The sequence below is a fragment of the Miscanthus floridulus genome, chromosome 13 (genome assembly GCF_019320115.1).
Source record: "Miscanthus floridulus cultivar M001 chromosome 13, ASM1932011v1, whole genome shotgun sequence".
In the NCBI taxonomy this organism is placed as follows: domain Eukaryota; kingdom Viridiplantae; phylum Streptophyta; class Magnoliopsida; order Poales; family Poaceae; genus Miscanthus; species Miscanthus floridulus.
Window position 1 is genome coordinate 4,138,723 of NC_089592.1, and position 15,259 is coordinate 4,153,981.

Genomic DNA, 15,259 nt, shown 5'->3' on the forward strand with positions numbered 1-15,259 from the left:
GAAGTAATAGACCTAAGCACATTATTTTTTTGCACTGAGCTTAAAGTGCTGCAAATCAAAGAGGGAGGATCCACATTGTTAAATTTTGTGTCAGAAAACATATTCTGCTAGCAGCTAGCACTTGCAGCTTGAAACCAAGCATGACAATTGACAACTACAAGCTATGGCTTTTCAAACATGGAACCAAACAATGTGATTCTCAGACTGCAACTGTTGCATGTTCAGAAACCAAGCTGATCCACATGGGCAAACATCCTAGAAACAAGTTGAAAGCCTCATTTTTTAAGTGCGTTCACCCTGTCCCTCAGGTAATACAGCTTAGCTCTCCTGACTTTCTTCCTGTCCAAGTAGTGCAAGCAAGTAGTTGATAGCTAATTAAAAGAAAGACATGTGGCCGTTCAAACAATGAAAGATAACACTGGCAGGTTTCCATTCAAACCATAAAACATAATTTGGTGAAACTCTCAAGTCAATCTAGTATCGTATATGCATTGTCATATGTGATGATATCTTTCCATGGTTATGCTAGCTCCAAACATTAAATGGATTAAAAGTTGACTGCTGAACGAAGCACAAAGTGTAAAGTAATTTGCTGCTCTCCCCTCTGTAGCCGCAGCAGGGGCAGGCGCCGAAAGGCACCTCTGCTGTCACTGTAGCCACAGTAAGAGCAGGCGCCGAAAGTCAGCCTTGCTGTCGCATCTAGTCACTGTAGCAGCATGGCAATAGGACATGTCTATATACTAGGATTTAGATGGCTAGAGTTGTATATACCGCCCTCCAGGCAACTCAAAAAAGATAGCGAAGTTCCGTTTGCCACTTCCGAGCAGAGCTCCCGGCCAACGCTGGTGCTCATCCTCTATGTGTGTGTGTGCTCTGTTCTTCCTCCCTCTTCAACCTCTAGCCTAGTGTGTGTGCGAGAGCGCCGGTGAGCGGAGTGCTTACCCGTGCGAGAGATCCTAGGGGCTGACACAAAGATCCTGATAACAAAAAAAGAAAAAAAAAGAACATATAAACTACTAGTTATAGTATTCTTTCAATGTATTTGTTTCCATGGCAAATGCAGAGCAAAGAAAGAATCTGCTACAAATTCAGAACAACTGAGGTATGAGCATAACTGGATAATGTGTTTATGAAACTATAATCTCCACTCGTACTAGGATGCTTGCTAACAGGGCACAAGCAGTTATGTCCATTCTGCAAAACGGCCAATCCACCTATACTGTTCGGTACATCATCATTAACTTGCTTCAGGTCATTAGCTGTGTCATAGCATGGTTAATATAGTATTCATGGATTTACAACAAACAGAAGGACAAAACCTGGTTTCCTGAGAACAGTTTTCCCAGTTTTGCAAACATCCAATTACATTTCTCATGCAGAAACCACACATCTATCTATAGTTTAGCTGGCCTTAATTTATTAGAGTATATTGTAAGGTTATGCACAAACAGAGGACAAGAACTCCATGTCTGCCATAGTAACAGACAGGGAGAAATATCCCACTACTAGATAGTAGAAACATGAAGTTTAACAGTCATTGAATATTATCAGATATCAATGAACAAGAAGTTAATTCTGGCAGCACAAGGATATTAAAGAACCTATATCTGTCGTCGTTCTCAAGAAAGCATGCATCTGCTGCTGCTACCTCGGTCGTCTCTGAGGATTATTGTTCGTGTGATGGACCTGTCTGCCTGTTGATCAGTTTGTTTGTTGTGTGAAAGGCCAGGGAGGTATGGGGCTTCAGGTTTGCTCCTGCCTACCATGACGGCCAGCCAGCCGAATTGGCCTCTTCTGTGTGTTTGGTTTTGAAATAAGAAAGACGGCCAGGCCTGGCCGTGTGAGGCAGCCACCTGCCTGCATGTCTGCGGGTGACAGTTTGTGTTTCAGCTTGACAAACGATAAATGAGTGTGTGTTTGTGTGTGTCTGCTGACCGGTGTTTGTAATAAGAGGCGCCACCCGCATCTGTCTTGTGCGATTTGATGGCTGCGCCTCATGGGATTTCTTTGCTTGCATGCATTTATGTATGGTATGTGAAGAAACCAAGTGGCTGCACGCATGCTGGTCGTGTGCGAGCCTCGTGCTCGCGCATATGCATATGCCGGCTGTATTGTATTGGTGAACCATTAATTTAATTACGGTACAATAATCTATGACTAAGTTTGCGGTGTGAGATTGATTTGTACATACATATTTATGCTCTCTGCTTGTGGCTCTACTCTGGTGAAGCAAAACATTGAGCAACAACACATGTGGTTATTAAGCTGATTGCCTTTCATTACAACCAACTTCTATAGTTGTTTGTCCTCATTGCTTGTTGCCTATATATATGGCTGCATGCTAAAAGAACAGCAACCAGCTAGTTGCCTATATATATATATATATATATATATATATATATATATATATATATATATATATATATATATATATATATATATATATATATATATATATATATATATATATATATATATATATGTAGCTTGAGTGATATATCATATATAGATGCCCTTCTCTTTCAACTGCATAGCCCAAAATCAACATGGGTGATATAGTATGTAAAAACAAAACAATGTAATTATTCTCCTTTTTCTCCAAGACATAGTAGGCAGCCAATTTGTAATACCTTAAGGATCCCCTGCATACTGAGTAAGGCCACGGCCATTTGGACAATTCTCAGGTGTCAGTTTCTAAAACTCAGAATTAGCCGACCTCAATTGTTAAAATACCAGTCCCTGACAATCACTTGGATTCGATCCCACCACACATAATGAGCCATAAAAAATCCAACAAATTTCAGTTCCATGGGTATCCATAGAGCTTATACCACTTGTTCACAGCTGGTCAAGCTGGAAAGAAACAGAGATGCCTAGACCATTCTTCAGAACAATAGGTTTCTGTGAATAAACACTAAACGATTTGTCGATAGCATGATGCATTACATAATAGTTTCACTTTGATAAGTAAAGTATTCCAGCTTGTTTATGTCAAACCCAAATCCTAAATAAGAGTGGGGAAGTAATATAATAGACCTGAGCACATTATTTTTGGCACCGAGGTTACAGCGCAGCAAATCAAAGAGGGAAGATCCGCATTGTTAAATTTTGTGTCAGAAAACATATTTTGCTAGCACCGCTTGAAACCAAGCATGGAAATTGACAACTAGAAGCTATGGCTTTTCAAAGATTGAACCAAACAATGTGATTCTCAGACTGCAACTGTTGCATCTTCAGAAACCATGCTGATCCACATGGCAAAAATCCTAGAAACAAGTTGAAGCCTCACTTTCTAAGTGCGTTCATCCTGTCCCTCAGGTAATACAGCTTAGCTCTCCTGACTTTCTTCCTGTACAAGATCTTGATTTCTTTGATGTTTGGTGAGTAACTGAACATAAAGGAGAAAGTTGCATCTAGAAAATAGTCCAAGCAAATAGTAGATAGCTAATTAGAAGAAAGGCATGTGGCCATTCAAACAACGAAAGATAACAGTGGCAGGTTTCCATTCAAACCATAAAATAAAGTTTGGTGAAATCTCAAGTCAAATCTAGTATCGTATATGCATTGTCATATGCAATCATATCTTTCCATGGTTATGCTAGCACCAAATATTAAAAGTTGAATGTTGAACGAAGCACAAATATCCTGATAATAAAAAAAAAACAGATAAACTACTACTTATAGCATTCTTTCAATGTATTTGTTTCCATGGTAAATGCAGAGCGAAGAAAGAATATGCTACAAATTCAGAACAACTGAGGTATGAGCATAACTGGATAACGTGTTTATGAAACTATAATCTCCACTCATACTAGGATGCTTGCTAACAGGACACAAGCAGTTATGTCCATCATTCTGCAAAATGGGGATTCTCATATTTGGTCCTCCTATGAGATGTGTGTGATGTATGGGGACCTTTTCTTTCTCCCTAATACAAAGAAGCGCAGCTCTCCTGCGTTTTCGAAAAACAAATGTCCATCATTCTGCAAAATGGCTAATCTGCCTATACTGTTCGGTACATCATCATTCACTTGCTTCAGGGTCATTAGCTATGTCTCATAGCATGGTTAATATAATATTCATGGATTCACAACAAAAAGAAGGACCAAACCTGAGCATGGTTTTCCCAGTTTTGCAAACATCCAACTACATTTCTCATGCAGAAATTACACATCTATCTACAGTTTAACTGGCCTTAATTTATCATAGTATATTGTAAGGTTATGCACAAACAGAGGACAAGAACTCCATGTCTGCCATCGTAACGGACAGGGAGAAATGCCCACTAGATAGTAGAAACATGAAGTTTTTGGTGGCTGTTGAACAAGAAGTTATCCGGTATCAATGAACAAGAAGTTAATTCTGGCAGCACAAAGGATATTAAAAAATCTATGTAATAAGTACTCCAACCTCAGCATGATTTGTTCCAACACAAAGCAGAGTATATTAAAAGTAAGAATTAGAGTAGAGGAGCACATGTTTGGAAATTGACTTACAGTGGAAAGACAGACTCAACTCCAAACTAGACACTAAGCTGCGTGTTGAGACTTGCGGTCTCAGACAGTGTGGAGGAGGTAGAGGCCTCCGCCCGCTAAGCGCTGCCCTCAGGCGGAGGCTCGGGAAACAGGCATGACAAGTGGGCGTGTAGGGAAATGGCGTGTAAAACTAGGGTTTCATTCATTCATTTTCCAACCACTGGTTCTGTTACAAGTGTTCCCTATTTATATGGCTCAACTACCACTTTCACAGAGTTTACAATAGTACCCTTCAACTGCTACAGTACTTCTCGGAATATTCCATTACTCGCCTTTTGTCTCGGGGGTAATCTTGTCATGCCGCCCTCAGGTACTGGGCCTGCGCGATCAGCCGGCCCATCAGGCCTCAGAATTCGACGACGGGCCTCTGGACCTCCGTCGTCGGTCTCCGCCCCTGGGACGCCGAGGCCGCAGACCCCCGACGCCCAGTGTTGCCGTCCTCCTGGTTGGGTCTCTGCCCCTACGAGCGGAGGCCGAACCGGCGCGCCCGCGCCGTCCACAAGCGCCTTCCTCTTATTACCTACACACACACGTAGGTAACATTGGCACTTGATTAGCCTTGCAGTGGGGCGGCCTCCGCCCTCTCCGCCCGGAGATGCCTACGAGCTAACCGAGCGGAGGCTACGCCAGGGTCACCGGCAGCGTCCTGCAAACAGTCTGAGAAACCGTCATCTTTCTGGGTCTGGAGGCGTGGTAGCTGGGCCTTTGCTTAGGTAGTTGGTCGGAGACGTCTTTGCGAACTGCTGGACGCGTAGGTCTCTGCCACTCTCGGAGGCCATGTTACAACAGTTCCCCCCTTTTGAGACCACGGTCCGCCTGAGCGTGTCGTGAGCTCAAAACGCCCTAAGCAAGGACGTCCGTGGGGGCGGAGACTGCGCGTAGTCACGTCTCCGACCGATCCCCGCAGGTTCCCCCCTGGCCCGCTCTGGCGTGGCCACTAGTCTTGTCGTAGTAGCCATTAGGCTTCTAAAGTAGCCGTTGTCCTGCGCTGTGGCCGTTTACGCCGTGTTGCTTTCCGTTGTATACCTTGCAACTTCTCCGGAGATGACCGTTGGGCGGCAGGCGAATTATCCGGAGATGACCATTGTACGACAGGAGCTGAACCGCCCGCCCGCGGCCTATATAAGGGTGGGGTTGATGGTGGGGTCCCCCCCCCGCATGGCTCATTCGCTTTCCTTGCCTTTGAGAAATCGCTCTCTGCTCTCTTCGCTTTCACCTGAGCTGCCTTCGCGCGTTCCGTCTTTCCGCTTGCGTCTTCCGTCTAGGCTGCCGCCGCGGTGGCTTTCTTTTCCGCCTCCGCCCATACTCGTCGGCCCACCTTCTTCGGACCCTATCGCCACCTTCTCAGCGTTAGGGCCGCCGGCTGGGGTGCACGCTTTGAGGAGTGCATGCTTGCTTCCGCCTCCGCGTTGGAATTTGAAAAGCTAGTGGAGGAGGATTTGGGGAGTGTCTCCGCGTCCGTCGGAGACCTGATCACTGCGGATTCCAGAGACATGGCGACAAAGTCATGGGATTTTGGCCCCTCCTCCATTACTGAAGAGGCGGTCGCGGAGATGTTGAAGGAATCGTGTTTTCCTTCTTCGAGGGTAAAAATCCCTCCGCCTAGCTAGACTGTTCCGGAACCGGAGGAGGGATATGCGGTGGTGTTTCGGGACTTCTTCACCTGCGGCCTCCGCCTTCCTTACATCCCCTTCCTCCGCCGGGTGTTGGAGATCTTTAATGTTCATCTCCATCTTCTGACTCCAACTGCCTTCCTCACGCTCAGCAAATTCTGCTGGGCGTGTGTTTCTTATGGCGCCGAGCCAGATGTGGACACCTTCTACGCTTACTACGAGCTACAGAAGCAGCCGAAGAAGAAGAAGGAGATGCAAGAGGGCAAGGAGGTGGAGGTGATCTGTCAGTATGGTAGTTGCACCTTTATGTCGAAGAGGAACCAAGGCGTAGACCGCCTAGAGATTTCTTTTAGCCAGAAGGGCAAGTGGGACCACGGCTGGCTTGAGCAGTGGTTCTACGTGAAGACCTACGGGGTCCGTGGCACTACCGAGGATGGTGCGGAGGTCGCGGAGTATCCATTGACTTCAAGAATGGAGGAGATGGCGCCGCATACGCGCGTGGATCCGCCGGAGGAGATGTCTCCGGTGAGGGAGGCTTGCGACCGGGCTTTTACAGCAGCGTGTCGCTACTCCGGGGGCCGCGACCTGGTGGAGGAGATTATGGCCTCCAACTACTAGCCCCTGGGCAGAGACAACCCAGCCTTTCGGCTGGAAAAGGTGAAGGTTCCCATTTTTGGGCCGGAGGCCGGGATTCCGTTCCGCCGCTTCGGGCGGTCTTTGGGGGAGGGGGTGACGGAGGACAGTTTCATCTCCGAGGTTGAGGAAGCCGCCGTCGGGTTGGTTGGCAAAATTTCCGAGCGTGAGTACATGTCTCGGAGAGCCGTGGCAGGCACCATGCCGCGGCTCAATCGAGTTTTTGAGGAGGTCAGGATCGTCTACCGGGAGCACGAGGTTCCCGCCGAGGTCCTGGCTTCGATTGAGAAGAAGAAGAAGAAGAAGGCCTTCGAAAAGAATGTTACGGCGGAGGCCGAGTCCAAGAAGAGGAAGGGCGCTGCTGTTGCTCAGGCGCCTGCGAAAAAGAAGATGAAGACCGGCACTCTGGTGATCGCGGCGGCTGCGTCTTCGACCGGTAGTGCTGGCGTTGCCTCCGCCGGCAGTGAAGACGTTCAGAGCTCCTCCGTCCCGTCAGTGGGCGTGCGGGTCGCGAGCGGCGGGGATTGTGGCTCTCCTGGAGCTCCAGTGCACCCTATGCGCGGCGCTGTGAGCGGTGCGGAGCGTCCAGGGGCCAGCGCTGCTCCGGCGCGCTCCTTGCACGGTGCTGCGAGTGTCGCCGAACAGCCGGAGGCTAGCGCCGCCGATCCTATGCCCGACATTTTTGGTGGGCTGTATTCAAGTTTTGAAGAGGGCACAGAGGTCGCCTTGCAGCACGCTCCTTCGTCTCCTACCGTTGTTGTGCCTTCCCCGCGCCAACGGCCGACATCGGGCAGCCGAAGACCGTGCTTGCTGAGCAGGCCCCGGCGGCTCGGTCTTCTTCAAGCCCTCCACCCGCCAGGCCGCTGGCTAAGGAGAGCCGGCCCTTTGGGCCTTCGCCGCATTTTATGGCAGAGACATCTGCCCAGGGGGCTCGGTAGGTGGCCCCGCCTGGGCTTTTTATGAGTAAGTTTGTTTGTTGCACATTTTTGTGTTTACTGTCTTCGCCCGGTTTATTTGTTTATGTATTCTACCAAGTGCTAATACCGTGTACTTGTTGCTTTTGTAGGTGATGTCATGGCTGGACTCCTCACCTCGGAGGAGCGAGTGGCCGCTGCTAGCGTCAGGTTTGGTCCGGGGCGACTGGGGCCGATGGCGCCGGGTCCGAGTGAGTATAGAGTATTTTTATCTTACTCGTCTTTTGGCCTATTGTTATTGCCTATTTCTGATCGGCCCTCTGATCTGAGTTGTTGTTGTTGTTGTTTTTTGCTACGCAGGCTCCTCCGACACTTCTATCTCAGGTTGGGAAGAGTGCTATCTTGGGGTTCTTGGAGACGTCGGAGGTGGTCTCTGGCAATTGGTGTATGTATTGTGGGATTTGCTTTTCTCACCTTATGGTTTTGTGTTTGTTTGTTCTTCTTTGAACAGATCGCTTCAAACAGCGTCTGAGGGACATGGATTTCTTCCAACTTCTCCGTGTTCATCTAGAACACCAGAGTTTGGTGCGTCTTCGGCTGTTTGCCTTTTTTGGTGTATGTTCGCCTTTAGACTTGTTTTTGTTTCTATTGTTGATTGCCTTGGTCTTCTTCTTTCTGATCGTAGGGGTATCACACGGCCGTTGTTATGGAAGAGCGCTGCACTCGTGAGGTCTCCGACCAAGATACTATGATTGAAGCGCTCAAGGTGGAGAACGAACGCCTGGAAGGTGAAAAAGGGGGTTTGGCCAACTCCCTTGTAGCTCTCCGCCTTTCTCTGACGGAGAAGGAACAAGAAAAGGAGGCTTTGAGTGCCAATCTCGCCAAGGCCCAGGATGCAGAAGCTTTGTCCACCGAGCAGGCCCGCAGGGCAAACGAGTTGGCCGAGGGTCTCCGGCGAGAGCTGGCCTCTGAGAAGGAATCCGCAGCTGCGGTGGGGGTGCAGCTGTCTTTGACAACGAGGCATTTGGACTCGGTCAAGGGGGTCCTTGCTGCAACCGTTGGCCATTACCGGGCCATCATCGCCGAGTTCGGAGGCGAAACCTCCGCTCCTCCGGAGGAAGACAGCGTCTACACCCTTGCCTCCTGGCTAAAGCGTCACCTTGCGAAGCTCCCTGGTCTGATCAATGGCTGCACGGACTATGGGGCGCTGGCGGGAGTAGCAAATTACGCCAAGCTTTTGGTGCGCGGCGGGTGTACGCATACCGAAAGTATTCCGGAGGGAGCGCTGCCAGGTCCGGAGGAGCTTGGTGAGACTTCTCTTGGTTTGCGAAAAACCTTGAGAAATTTCATTGGGTACTTTTGGGCTCCATTTGGGAGACCTACTGCTCGGAAACTGGCAGAGGAAAAGAGGGTGAAGGTATTTCTAGTCTTTGTAGCTGCTATTTTTCTCTCCTTGCTTTTTGCGAAGCTGCGAAGGCTTTCATTGCCTGTGCCCCTGATATTTTAGGCTGTGCTACAGGATGCGCAGAAGAGTTTGCGGGCAGGCCTCCGCCAGCTCCGCGCTCGGCGACCGCGGGCGACGCCTCCGCCACCGCTAGCGCTCCGGTGGGCGCTACGATCGGCGGTGGTGATGGTCAGAGGCGTAGGCGCTGTCCCCGCCCACAGTTGATGTGGGCTCCGTTCTAGGGACTTTTGCTGCGGTCGGGACGCCGGAGGTCTAGGCTCTTTGTAGGACTTAGCTATTTTGACTTGTATATTGTAGTCCAGTTGGACTCTTGTAAATAAAGTTTCTTTTGTTCTGAATGATTTTGTGGAAAATTTTAATCTTGCACAGGTTCCGAATCGGGAGCCTGTGCAAGATGTTGCGCCTTTGTTTCTCTACAACGACGGTATTTATGTGAGTGGAGAGCTTTGGGAGTATTGACGTTCAGCCTTTCCCCGCAGCGTTGCGTGCGACGTGTTTGAGTCAGTTAAGTTTGACATAGACGACGAGCGCGCTGGGTTTACTCACGCGCTTGCTTGGCGCGGACCTCCGCCACAATAGTTTCGATTTTATTGTAAGTTTGTGTCCTGTAAGAATGGTACTTGATGTTTTATGGAATACAAAACAGGTTCACTTTCTTGATTGTTTGTGCGGGGTCTTATGTCTGTTGTGCTGGTTTACATATCTCGTCTAGTCCCGAGCTTGCACACCATGGGCCTTTGCTTGGGCGAACATGCGCGATACAGAGGTGGTGGCCAGGACCTCTGCCCCATGTTCTCTCCTTCTCTGTGCTTGCTTGATGGCCAGGGTAGAAGTGTTGGCAGTTTTTTGCTCGGCGGAAGCGTACTTGAGGTCCGCCTAGCGAGGCTTGCTGAATCGGTGTGTAATCCGATAGGAGGTTTGGCGCAGCTTGTGCAGACAACGGAGACTTTTGGTATTTCTTTAGCTGGGTGTTTTAGCTGTCTGGTGGTATGGGCCTCCGACGCTGCACACCCGTGGGACATGTTTCATTTGTGGAGATGGCAGGTTAGGTCTCCGGCATCAGGGGAATGTTACGAGATTTTGTGCGATATCCCCCTTCTTCCGTAGGCCTGCGCTGTTCATCACCGTGCCGTAGTTCCTATCTCTTTTCCCACTGTCTCCGACCGTCTACCGGTTCCTACAATTTTACGAGTTTTCGTACAATATCTACGGCCGACTTAGATATCTAAGGAGACCCCTGCCTCCATGGCTGTTGCTATGGCTTGTGCTTGTGCTCTGCCTTCTTCCCCCCTTGCGCCCTATACTGACTGAGGTTTTAAGGTTATGGGGGGAGCCCGTTTTATAGTGGGGTGGTGGCTTTTGGGTGTTAACTTTTTGGTACGTTGTTAGTTGGAACGTATCTTGGCTTTAATGGCCTATATCTTGCTTGAATTATTCGTTCCTTTTGAGATCTTTTGAAGTAAATAGGCCTAGCGCCATAATGGTGACATTGTTTTGATAGACATTTTCCTCTTTTTGCTGTTTTCGATGGCGGAGACCTTCTTCCTGGTTCTAGCGCCATAATGGTGTTGCCCCTAATGCTTGGGGTGGTTTTTATTAAGGTCGGAGGCCTGTTTGGCCGAGGTTGTTTTTGTCTTGATGCCTGAATTTGTTCAGGTCTTCGTCAAGGGTCGGAGGCCTGTTTGGCCAAGGTGGTTTTTGCCTTGATGCCTGAATTTGTTCAGGTCTTCGTCAAGGGTTGGAGGCCTGTTTGGCCAAGGTGGTTTTTGCCTTGATGCCTGAATTTGGACAGGTCTTTGTCAAGGTCGAAGGCCTGTTTGGCCAAGGTGGTTTCTGCCTTGATGCCTGACTCTGGATAGGTCTTTGTCAAGGTCGAAGGCCTGTTTGACCATAGAGGTCGTTTCAAATTGCCAATGCCTGTGGCCGGCGCTTTGAAAGGACCTGTGCTTATTTTTGTTCATCGAATATTGTGGTGCCAGAGCTGGCCGCTTTCGGTTTTGGACTTTTCAAGCGTTCTTTTGGGGAATTACCTCTTTATACTTGTAGAGGATTTTTACATTGAGCCTGCCTCGTTAAAAACCTCACCTCCGCTTGGAGTTCCCTGTGAGGAAAAGAGTACAGGCTCTTTTACATTTTTTGGGTTGAAGAAAAAAGAGCTGAAAGGTAAATGAACGGAGGGGCCTCCGCTTATTATTTGCGGAGGTTGCCCTTTGGTACATTGCCTAGATGTAGTATCTGCGGAGGCTGTCAATATTCCAAGTGTGGGTTGTCGTGACACCTTCGCTGTCGGTCAAGTGGAAAGAGCCAGGGTGGCCTGCTGCCGTTGCTGTGTATGGGCCTTCCCATTTCGGTTGCAGTTTGCCAACAAGTTGTGCGTTGGGTTTTCTTCTAAGTACGAGGTCTCCATGTTTTATGTCTTTCCTTACCACCTGAGAGTCTCTCCACCTCTTGGTTTGGGACTGATATTTTGCAATGTTTTCGACTGCTTCAAGTCTTGTTGCTTCTATTGTTTCTTTTGCATATTCTTCATCTTGCAACATTAGGTGTCTCGTTGTGCGGAGGTTTTCATGCTTGATTTCTTCTGGCATCATGGCCTCTTCTCCATAAAGCAGCTTGAATGGTGTGAATCCTGTTGTTCTTGAGATAGATGTATTGTGTGACCAAATCACTCTGGGTAATTCATCTACCCATTTTCCTTTGCGTAGGCCCAGAATGTTTTTGATATTGCTGAAAACACTATTCTGTTTGCTCTTTCCATGGCACCATTGAACTCTGGGTGGTATACTAAGGCGAAGGCTAGTTTTGTCCCAATGCTTTTGCAGAATTCTTTGAAGTTCTCTGAATCAAATTGTTTTCCATTATCTACTGTCAGAATCCTCGGTACACCAAATCTACAAATGATGTTTTGCCAGAAGAATTTTCTGACAGTTTCTGAGGTTACCTTTGCCAGGGCTTTGCTTCTATCCATCTTGTAAAATATTCTACTGCCACTACTATGAATCTGTTTCCTCCTTGGGATGGTGGTAATGGGCCGACCAGGTCCATACCCATCTTTGTAGCGGCCATGTCGGAGGTATAAGCTGTGTCTCCGACGATGGTTTTGACTGCCCGGGAGAGAATGTTTGGCATGCTTTGCATGTTCTGACTATCTGCTCTACGTCTTGTATGTGTGTTGGCCAATAAAAGCCTTGCCTTATTGCCTTTGCTGATAATGCTCTAGAGCCAATGTGCGACCCGCAAATTCCTGAGTGTATTTCTTGAAGCAACTCTATGCCTTCGCTCTGCGATATGCATTTGAGGAGAGGCTGGACTACTCCTTTCTTGTACAGTACACCATCTATGATTGTGTAATTTCTTGCCCTGGCCTGTATTCTTGCTGCTTTTGCTTCATCTTCTTTGGTGGTTTTGCCTTCTAAGAATTTTGTTATCGCCTTTCTCCAATCTTCATTTTGCAGGTGTAGTATGGGCTTAGGCGCCTTAGATGTCTCTGCAGTTGCCGGAGACTTCAGGATCTGGTAAAAAGTGTTTGGTGGCAGTGGCAGGTTGTTTGCCGCAACTTTTGCTAGTTCATCTACCTTTGCATTTTCTGATCTTGGGATGTGCTTCAGGGTGAAGCCCTCAAATCTCCGCTCCAAATTTCTAACAACGGATAGGTATTTGATGAGTTCTGACTCTCTTGCTATGTATTCTTTCTCTACTTAGCCAGTAACCACTTGAGAATCTATTTTGACTATCAATGTTTTTGCCCCTAGGGCCTTTTGCTTTACTGAGCGCTAGGATCATGCCTTCATATTCTGCTATGTTGTTTGTTGATTTGAACTCTAGCCTTGCTACGTATTTCAGTCTGACACCGGAGGGTGCCGTTAGGACGATGGAGGCTCCTGCTCTGGCTTGGCCCCAGGCTCCATCCGTGAATGCCATCCAGCCTTGAGTGGTTGGTTGTACCTTGGGCTCTGTCGGAGGTGTCCAATCTGCTACAAAATCAGCTAGTGCTTGTGATTTAATTGCTGTTCTGGGGACATACGAGATGCCAAACTGTGATAGCTCTGTAGCCCATTTGCCTATTCTGCCGGAGGCTTCTTTGTTTCTGAGTAACTCTTGCAGTGGCAGCGATGTTGGGACTGAGATTTCGTGGGGCAGCGATTTTCTTGATGCCATCAGCACTACGTAGGCAACTTTTTCTACCTCAGTGTAGTTTAGCTTGGCTCCGGATAGTGCTTCTGAGATAAAATAAAGTGGCTTTTGAGTTTTGCCTGATTCTTTTTCCAGCTCGTGAACTAAGACTGCGCTGACTGCATGGTCGGAGGCCGCCACATATAGCAATAGGTGGTTGTCCGATTCTGGGATGGAGACCATCAGTGAGTTTGCCAGATACTCTTTCAAGTTATGAAATGCCTTCGACTGATTTGACCCCCACTCGAAGTTGTCTCCGCCCCTCAGGGCTTGGAAGAAGGGTAGGCTATGTTCTGCTGATTTTGAGATGAATCTGTTGAGCGCTGCTATTCTTCCCATCAGCTTTTGCACTTCTTTCTTGTTTTTGGGTTCTACCATTGTCATTATTGCTCTAGTTTTGTCTGGGTTTGCTTTGATGCCTTCGCCGCTTATGATGTATCCGAGCATCTTCCCTTTTGTAACTCCAAATATACACTTTTCTGGGTTGAGGCGGAGGCCAGCTATCCTGAGGTTGGCGAAGGTCTCCTGTAAGTCGGAGACATGATCATCCTTGTTCTTGCTCATGACTACTATGTCGTCGACGTAGGCTATGATGTTTCTATCTAGTTGTGAGCCCAAAACTTCCTTTGTCATTCTGGCAAAGGTTGCTCCGACATTTTTGAGGCCCTCCGGCATTCTGGTGTAGCAATATGTCCCGAATGGAGTGGTGAAACTTGTCTTGTCTTCGTCTTCTTTTTTCATCCAGATTTGGTGATATCCAGAGAAATAGTCGAGCAGAGAAAACCTCTGGCATCTGGCTGCCTTGTCGACGGAGGCGTCTATTCTTGGCAATGGGAAAGGGTTTTTTTTTTGCAAGCTTTGTTCAGATCTGTGAAATCTATGCACATTCTCATTTTGCCATTCTTCTTTGGTACCAGTACTACATTTGCAAGCCATTCTGAACACTTGACTTCCCTGATGACTTTTGCATCTAGCAATCTTTGCACCTCCGCCTTTGCTGCCAGGATTCTATCCTCCGACATTTTTCTCTGTTTCTGCTTTCTTGGCCTCATGTTTTCATTGATATCCAGTTCATGTTGTATGATGTCCCTGCTGACTCCCTGGAGGTCGGAGGCTGACCAGGCAAAGATGTCTTTGTTTTTACTAGAGTTTCCATGAGCTCTTCCTCCTCTGCCTTGCTTAATTCTGAGCTGATTGTTACTTTTCTGTCTGGTAACTCCTTTTCTAGAGGGATTAGCTTTGTCTCTTCTTGACTTGCCATATCTGTTTTTTCTCTAGGCATATCCGGAGGCTCTAGTTCTTTGTCTACCGACTCGACTGCATTGATGTTTCTTTGGGCTCTGTAGATTGCTTTTTCTATGTTTCTTGCTTCTTTCTGGCTACCTCGGACTATGATAATACCATGGAGTGCTGGTATTTTCATGCACAGGTAGGCCATATGTAGGGCTACATTGAATTTGGTTGTGAATCCTCTGCCCAAGATGGCATTGTATGGGTAATACAGATCGACGACGTCGAAGGTTATGTATTCGGTTCTAGCATTTGCTTGGGTTCCAAACGACACTGGGAGTGATATCTTTCCTAGTGCTTGTATCTGCTTGCCTTCGAATCCTATCAAAGGGGATTCGGAGGGCTGTAGTTGATTCCTGTTGAGCTTCATTTGGTCAAAGGTATTTGCAAAGATGATGTCTGCTGAGCTGCCAGTGTCAATCAACACTCTGCTTATCTCCCATGCTGCTATGTTTGTCTTGATTACCATTGTGTCTGTGTGAGGGTAGCTTTCTAGCTGGAGATCTTCTTCTATGAAGGTGATTGGGACTCTGGACCAATCTGTGTATTTTGCTGGGCCTTGGACTGCTATGTTGTTTACCAGGCGGAGGTGATCCTTTTTCTGCTTTTTTGTTTGAAACTCCATTGATGATCCTT

The 15,259-nt window shown here is 47.7% G+C and overlaps 1 pseudogene; it reads right to left on the reverse strand.

Moving 5' to 3' along the window:
• Nucleotides 1–3,285: 3,285 nt before the first annotated feature.
• LOC136502269 (large ribosomal subunit protein bL19cz-like) overlaps nucleotides 3,286–15,259 on the reverse strand; it is a 36,781-nt pseudogene continuing 24,807 nt past the window's right edge.